Raw genomic sequence first — 8,698 nt, 5'->3', positions numbered from 1 at the left:
CACAGCTTTACTTCTGCCAGTACCTCGTCTCCTACCTTCCAAACTTTACAGAAGCTCTCCTGCGAACCTTGCAGAACTAGCACTCCTGAAAGAAAGGATATTGCGGAGACATGGCTTAGCCACAGCCTGGGGGATGTTTCCAGAATGAGATATTCACTCTGCAGCGGAGTGTGCGCTTCTATGAAACTTCCTGGCAGATTAAAACTGTGTGCCGACCGAGACTCGAACTCGGGACCTTTGCCTTTCGAGGGCAAGCGCTCTACCAACTGAGCTACCGAAGCACGACTCACAACCGGTACTCACAGCTTTACGTCTGCCATTACCTCGTCTCCTACCTTCCAAACTTTACAGAAGCTCTCCTGCGAACCTTGCAGAACTAGCACTCCTGAAAGAAAGGATATTGCGGAGACATGGCTTAGCCACAGCCTGGGGGATGTTTCCAGAATGAGATTTTCACTCTGCAGCGGAGTGTGCGCTGATATGAAACTTCCTGGCAGATTAAAACTGTGTGCCCGACAGAGACTCGAACTCGGGACCTTTGCCTTTCGCGGGCAAGTCCTCTACCATCTGAGCTACCGAAGTACGACTCACGACCGGTACTCACAGCTTTACTTCTGCCAGTACCTCGTCTCCTACCTTCCAAACTTTACAGAAGCTCTCCTGCGAACCTTGCAGAACTAGCACTCCTGAAAGAAAGGATATTGCGGAGACATGGCTTAGCCACAGCCTGGGGGATGTTTCCAGAATGAGATTTTCATTCTGCAGCGGAGTGTGCGCTGATATGAAACTTCCTGGCAGATTAAAACTGTGTGCCCGACCGAGACTCGAACTCGGGACCTTTGCCTTTCGCGGGCAAGTGCTCTACCAACTGAGCTACCGAAGTACGACTCACGACCGGTACTCACAACTTTACTTCTGCCAGTACCTCGTCTCCTACCTTCCAAACTTTACAGAAGCTCTCCTGCGAACCTTGCAGAACTAGCACCCCTGAAAGAAAGGATATTGCGGAGACATGGCTTAGCCACAGCCTGGGGATTGTTTTCAGATGGAGGTTTTCACTCTGCAGCGGAGTGTGCGCTGATATGAAACTTCCTGGCAGATTAAAACTGTGTGCCCGACCGAGACTCGAACTCGGGACCTTTGCCTTTCGCGGGCAAGTGCTCTACCATCTGAGCTACCGAAGTACGACTCACGACCGGTACTTACAACTTTACTTCTGCCAGTACCTCGTCTCCTACCTTCCAAACTTTACAGAAGCTCTCCTGCGAACCTTGCAGAACTAGCACTCCTGAAAGAAAGGATATTGCAGAGACATGGCTTAGCCACAGCCTGGGGGATGTTTCCAGAATGAGATTTTCACTCTGCAGCGGAGTGTGCGCTGATATGAAACTTCCTGGCAGATTAAAACTGTTTGCCCGACCGAGACTCGAACTCGGGACCTTTGCCTTTCGAGGGCAAGTGCTCTACCAACTGAGCTACCGAAGCACGACTCACAACCGGTACTCACAGCTTTACTTCTGGCAGAACCTCGTCTCCTACCTTCCAAACTTTACAGAAGCTCTCCTGCGAACCTTGCAGAACTAGCACTCCTGAAAGAAAGGATATTGCGGAGACATGGCTTAGCCACAGTCTGGGGGATGTATCCAGAATGCGATTTTCACTCTGCAGCGGAGTGTGCGCTGATATGAAACTTCCTGGCAGATTAAAACTGTGTGCCGACCGAGACTCGAACTCGGGACCTTTGCCTTTCGCGGGCAAGTGCTCTACCAACTGACCTACCGAAGCACGACTCACCACCGGTACTCACAGCTTTACTTCTGCCAGTACCTCGTCTCGCAGGAGAGCATCTGTAAAATTTGGAAGGTAGGAGACGAGGTACTGGCAGAAGTAAAGCTGTGGGTACCGGTCGTGAGTCGTGCTTCGGTAGCTCAGTTGGTAGAGCACTTGCCCGCAATAGCCAAAGGTCCCGAGTTCGAGTCTCGGTCGGGCACACAATTTTAATCTGTCAGGAAGTTTCATATCAGCGCACACTCCGCTGCAGAGTGAAAATCTCATTCTGGAAACATCTCCCAGGCTGTGGCTAAGCCATGTCTCCGCAATATCCTTTCTTTCAGGAGTGCTAGTTCTGCAAGGTTCGCAGGAGAGCTTCTGTAAAGTTTGGAAGGTAGGAGACGAGGTACTGGCAGAAGTAAAGCTGTGAGTAGCGGTCGTGAGTCGTGCTTCGGTAGCTCAGTTGGCAGTCGTGCTTCGGTGGGCGAGCTGTGCGGACGGGCCTTGTTTACGTGCTCGCTGCGGCCGGCCGCGCGCTGACAAGTAAGTGGCCGCTCTTGTGGCTTACCCGCCAATTGTATATTTGAAAATGAATCGAACATGAATATGACGCAACCGCTTCGCAAAGATACTTTGAAGTTCACGTTCGATGAACGCTTTGCACGACCTAAAGCATTCGAAGTAGAACAGTTCTTGCGCGATGTAGTAAAGCTCAGTTCCACTGATATAATTGGGATCCACTTATCGATTGTGAGTAGCACAGTTTATGTAAAGATGGTGAATGCTAAATGCTGTGATAGGATTATTGAAGGATGTGGAGGATCTTTTAAATTTAATCACTGTGATGGAAACGTCGGTGATGTCAAAGTAGATCATGCAGGTTTCGGGATAAGAACAGTCCGTATTTTTGAACTTCCCTTTGAAATAACTACGGAACAAATTAATTGCGTCCTCAAAGCATATGGGAAGGTCATTAGTAATGTTGCGGAAAAGTGGACCACCTTTCAAACGTTTCCAGTTTTAAATGGTGTCAGGCAAATAAAAATAGATCTTCAGCAGCATATTCCCTCGTATGTTTACGTATGCGGTTATAGAGCTATTGTGATGTATGATGGACAGCCGCGTACTTGCTCCGGCTGTGGACAGACTGGACACGTACGTTCAGAATGTATACAGAGGAGAGTGACGCAGGTACCGGCGGGGGAAGTAGTCCCTCCCATGACGATGACGACCTTACCAGTGACATATGCTACGGCCACCCGTGGCCACTCTGCTACGACACCGAGTTTCGCTTTGGAGAGCAGTGGCGACAGAAAAGACGACGACCAAAACTTGTCAGTGACCACTAGCTCTACTGAAGTAACGACTGTCGTTTCGTCGCCTGAAGCGGCGCCCATTACAGAAGCAGGATGTCTTTCCAAAAATGACGGAACTACTGAGCAAGATGTACAGAGAGACGAGAACGAGGATGCTGCACAAGATCCCAGCACGGCTTCCGGATCTCTTCCCAAAAAGCATAAAAAACGGAGGATAGCTCCACCTGACGCTCCTCAAAAGGTACAATCAGTGCGTGAAAAGGCACAACAAATTGGTCGCAAAATCAGTGGTATGACATCCGTCAATTTTGACGTAGACCCACAGACCCCGCATACAGCGGGAAAAGACGAGTTTCGAAAAGTGAAAACGCAGACGCAACACGATGGTGAAACGAAACGGTCCACAAGTAAAGAAACAAAGAACAGAACTCCATCTCAACGTGGGCCAGAGATAGAGTTGTCTCAACGCAGTGATACGAAAAATTGGGCAGATGACATTGAAGAATTTCCCGCAGATGAGGAAATGAAGGAAGTGTCACACCTACCAGGAGGAAAGATTCCAGTGCAGAAAGACAAGCAAATGAGGGACGAGACATCGTCTCGGCCATAACATGGAAAACCTTAGGCTTTGTCGACAGTGGGTCATAACGACTTGTATACTTACTTAATTAATCATGAATTCGTTACAAGCTTATAGAATCGGGACTTTGAATCTAAACAAGATCCGTAGCGAATTAAACCTTAAGAACTTGCAAGACATGCTCTACGCCGCTGAAATTGATGTTATTATGTTACAAGAAGTAACAGATATTAGACTGGATGCCATCACAGGTTACAATGCAGTCGTAAATCCAGGGAGCGACAGTGACCTCGGAACTGCGATACTCGCCAAAGAAGGAATTATCATCAGAGATGTGGAGAAACTGGTAAACGCCAGAGGTCTAGCTGTCACCATTCACAATACGCGTTTTATAAATATTTATGCACCATCTGGCACCGGGAACAGGAGGCGAAGAGCTGAATTTTATAAAGATGATATAGTTCCCCTTTTCGGTGGCCGCTACGAGCATATCATTTTTGGAGGTGATTATAATTGTGTGCTGTCTCCAAAAGACCAGACGCCGCATTTTAATAACTGTGCAGAACTCGGAGCCGTAATTACAGAACTCCGCTTAATTGACACCTGGGAGCTCAAGAACGGTGCATTGCCGGGTTTCACTCATATTACGAATCATTCCGCTAGTCGCATCGACAGGATCTATGTAACAGTCGACCTGGAAACACACGTTCTCCAGACAGAGTTATGGCCCACTATCTTTTCGGATCACGCTGCATACATATGTACCATGAACTTAAAACGGCAAGAAACGTACAGGGGACGAGGCTTGTGGAAGTTGAACGTGGAACATCTAAAAGACCCTGAATACCACGAAATATTCAATAACGTATGGAACGCGTGCGAGAACAAATTCGCTTCATATACCTCGGCACTGGCATGGTGGATGAAATGTGTAAAACCCGCGATAAGAAAATCGCTGATGAATTACTCCCGCGAGAAAAGTGTTTGGCAAAAACGGACGATAGAATATTACTTCCAAGTCCTTCGTGACCTATATCAATCTGATGAGTCCGTAATCGCCAACTACGTGGAAATAAAACGGATTCGGGCTAAACTTCTCGGACTGAAGCGGAAACAGCTGGAAGGTCATCAAGTAAGAGCAGGACTTCACGATGCTGTAAAAGGAGAGCAAACATCTATATATCATGTGATTAATGAGAGGAAGGGGCAACGCAGGAAAATAATAACCGAACTAAGATCTTCTGACGGTAGGTTACTGACGCAGCAAAGTGACATCAAGAACGAAATTCACAAGTATTTCGCAGAGTTATTAGGCAAAACGACAATGGATATCCCGGTGGACAATGACATCATGACGGGATTCACACGCGGGCTCGACCCGGTAGAAGCAAACAACTTGTTAACTGAAATCACAGAAGAAGAAGTCGCAGACGCTATAACACGAAGCCCGAAAAATAAGTCTCCTGGGCCTGACGGAATCCCGGCCGAGTTCTATCAAATGTTCAGAAGACAGTTGATTCCCAAATTAGCGTGTATTTGTAACGACTTAATGAATCCCGCCAATGGCATCCCACGCGACTTCCTAGAAGGAACCATTGTTCTAATCCCGAAACATCCTGCAGGAAAATCTGTAACAAATTTTAGGCCTATCACTCTCCTAAATTCGGACTATAAAATATTTGCCCGCATCATAAACGAAAGATTAAAATCAGTATTGAACACAGTCACTGGATCATATCAATCGAGCGTAGGAAAAGACAGATCAATTTACCAAACACTGTGCGACTACAGAGATATTATTTCCATTGCCGCAGCCTGTAAAATAAAATGCGCCATCGTATCATTGGACTTTGAGAAAGCATTCGATAGAGTCGATCATGCTTATCTTTTTCACACCATGCGTGCCATGAACTTCCCGCAAGGTTTTATCAACATTATTACAAATCTTCTGCAGAAGTCAACATCGATAGTTATGGTAAACGGTCAGTCCAGTAAGCCCATTGTAATGAAAAGTTCGGTGCGACAAGGGTGCCCGATGTCTATGTCACTCTTTGCAATAGCAATCGAGCCATTGCTTTTTCGCCTCAGCCACAACCTACAAGGATTCACTACACGCGGCCGTAGGATTGTCTGCAGAGCATATGCCGATGACGTTGCATTTATTGTCAAAGACAACGACGAGATAGAGAAAGCACTCGACATAATAAACAAATATGAACAAGTATCTGGTGCGAAAATGAATAGGAATAAGTCTGGCATAATGAATATTGGAAGCGGATTAGGAGTTCCCATTCATGGGCCAATAAAGGAAATTGTCACCATGACATGTCTTGGAGTGGAATACACAAGAAATATTCGGCAGACCGTCGCAGTTAATTACAGACGAATCCTCAACACCATCCGTGCCTGTATACGTCAGCACAATCTCCGTACTCTTGATGAGATACAAAGAGTGGCTCTCGTCAACATCTATTTGTCCTCTAAATTAAATTACGTGGCTCAAGCCCTGCCAATGCCGAGGGAAGTGGCGAACAGGATTTTGGCTGCTTTTGGCCATTTCGTCAGCCGCGGCCACATCTTCAAAGTCAAGTACCAGACATTGACTCTACCGACTGGGAATGGTGGATTGAATCTCACAGACGTGTACAATAAAGCACAAGCATTGTACGTCTGTAAAACATATAAACTGTGGAAGCAGTCAGTCGACAGTGTCACCGCATTCTTGTTAAATGAAATAGCGCCGGTCAGCCAGGACGCCCCAATAGACGTTCACCACATCCCAAATGAACTTTACCACCTAAAACATTTCTTCGTAGAGTATAGCTACATTGGACTGGGAACACCCGAGAAAGATGTCATCAAAGTCAAGAAAATATACCAAAACTTAATGAACTTTCAGACCAAGAACATCATAGAACAAAAATACGTCGGTCACTCTTGGCATGATATCTGGAGGAACATACATCACCCATATTTACCAACAAAAGTGCGGTCATTGTGGTACTACTTTGTGAATAGGAAATTTCCAACGAACTCCAGACTACATTCCATTCACCTGGCTGATTCCCCTTTGTGTACCATTTGCAACCTGATTGATACAGATGAACATCAATTTGTCTGTGGAAATGCGAATAATATATGGTTGTCAATCAGAAAAAAATTAGCAACTATGCAGAGAAAACCGCCGTATTTGATAACGCCAGCGTGCCTTTTATACCCGGAAGAGGAGTTATACCCCACCTGGAAGAAAAATGCCGTCAACTGGTTGAAGGGACACGCAGTATTTTACCTTCTGTCCAGTAAAGAAAGGAGCGAAGAAGATTTTTGGACGTACATTTCCGACCAGCATCACAAGCTACTACGCATGAATAATTATTATGATACATACGCCAACATCCTCAGAAGAACAGTCATGTGAACTCCATTTTCGATGATGCGATTCAGAACATGAAGAAACGAGAGACAATTTGATCTTTTAAAAACAAATACGATCAAGTGACGAACATCACTATCTGGTTTAGACTTAGATTTTTTTTTTTTTTTTTTTTTAAAATGCCAAGGAACCTTTGTTTTATTACTTTTAAATGTCAGTTGAAAAATATGTACTACTGTAGAATGTTATGACTAAAAGAAAAAAAGACTAAAAAAAATAAAAAAAAAAAGCGGTAGCGTTCGCCCGGGTTCTCGGGTTCGATTCCCGGCGGGGAGTGCCTTGGTTTATTTTATTTATTTTATTTTTTTTTAACTTATTTGTTTTAATGTTTAAATATGAGGGAACTTGGGCAATATAGAGCTTCAGTGATTATTCTAAATACATTGCATGATTTAATTTATTTTTTTTTAAGTTATTGGTTATAACGTTTAATAAGGAAAAGGAAATTTTGTTTAATTTAGAATCTCAGTAACTACCTTTAAATATTTTGAATAATCTTAAGTTTTTTTTTAAAAGGTTATTGCTTCTGATGTTTTAGAAAAGAAAAGGAAGTTAAATTTGCATGTTAGTACAGTTTGAATCATTATGTGTTTTAATGTTCAAGAAAACGAAATTACAAGTTTTCTGTATACCTGTATATCCCTGTGTAAACTAAGAAAACCAATAAATGTTCTGTAAAAAAAAAAAAAAAAAAAAAAAAAAAAGTTGGTAGAGCACTTGCCCGCGAAAGGCAAAAGTCCCGAGTTCGAGTCTCGGTCGGGCACACAGTTTTAATCTGCCAGGAAGTTTCATATCAGCGCACACTCCGCTGCAGAGTGAAAATCTCATTCTGGAAACATCCCCCAGGCTGTGGCTAAGCCATGTCTCCGCAATATCCTTTTTTTCAGGGGTGCTAGTTCTGCAAGGTTCGCAGGAGAGCTTGTGTAAAGTTTGGAAGGTAGGAGACGAGGTACTGGCAGAAGTAAAGCTGTGAGTACCGGTCGTGAGTCGTGCTTCGGTATCTCAGTTGGTAGAGCACTTGCGCGCGAAAGGTAATGATCCCGAGTTCGAGTCTCTGTCGGGCACACAGTTTTAATCTGCCAGGATGTTTCATATCAGCGCACACTCCGCTGCAAAGTGAAAATCTCATTCTGGAAACATCCCCCAGGCTGTGGCTAAGCCATTTCTCCGCAATATCCTTTCTTTCAGGAGTGCTAGTTCTGCAAGGTTCGCAGGAGGGCTTCTGTGAAGTTTGGAAGGTAGGAGACGAGGTACTGGTGTAGTGGGACGAAATTAAACGTCACCCATCCACCAAGTCAGCCCAGTTTGCAGGTGACTATAAGTTTAATTTAGTTTTGTTTATGTGTTTTCTTATTATTTGTAATAAGATGTGAATTATCTAAAAGTTTTGTATTTTTTTTATGTGTTTCATGTACGGAGAGATCGGCGCAACGAACGGGGACAGCATCTTCGTTGCCGCGACCAGAGAGGAAATTGCTGGCCGCTATACGTCGCGGGTCGACAGCCAAGGAGCAACAGAAGATCCTGGAACCGAGTTGTTGCGTCGTGTTTCTAAAAAATTAAAAATGAATTTTTATACTCTTTTTGTACAACAATGAC

The 8,698-nt window shown here is 44.7% G+C and overlaps 2 non-coding genes across 2 annotated transcripts; both read right to left on the bottom strand.

Moving 5' to 3' along the window:
• Window positions 1-207: 207 nt before the first annotated feature.
• Window positions 208-283, bottom strand: Trnas-cga (transfer RNA serine (anticodon CGA)). The gene has a single exon. It is a non-coding gene; the product is annotated as a tRNA-Ser (tRNA).
• Window positions 284-1,411: 1,128 nt separating this feature from the next.
• On the bottom strand, window positions 1,412-1,486 carry Trnas-cga (transfer RNA serine (anticodon CGA)). Its single transcript has one exon. It is a non-coding gene; the product is annotated as a tRNA-Ser (tRNA).
• Window positions 1,487-8,698: the final 7,212 nt, after the last annotated feature.

The sequence above is a fragment of the Schistocerca serialis genome, chromosome 5 (assembly GCF_023864345.2).
Source record: "Schistocerca serialis cubense isolate TAMUIC-IGC-003099 chromosome 5, iqSchSeri2.2, whole genome shotgun sequence".
Classification (NCBI taxonomy): Eukaryota; Metazoa; Arthropoda; class Insecta; order Orthoptera; family Acrididae; genus Schistocerca; species Schistocerca serialis.
Note: the sequence above shows the minus strand (reverse complement) of the source record. Positions and strands in the feature narration are given on the sequence as shown.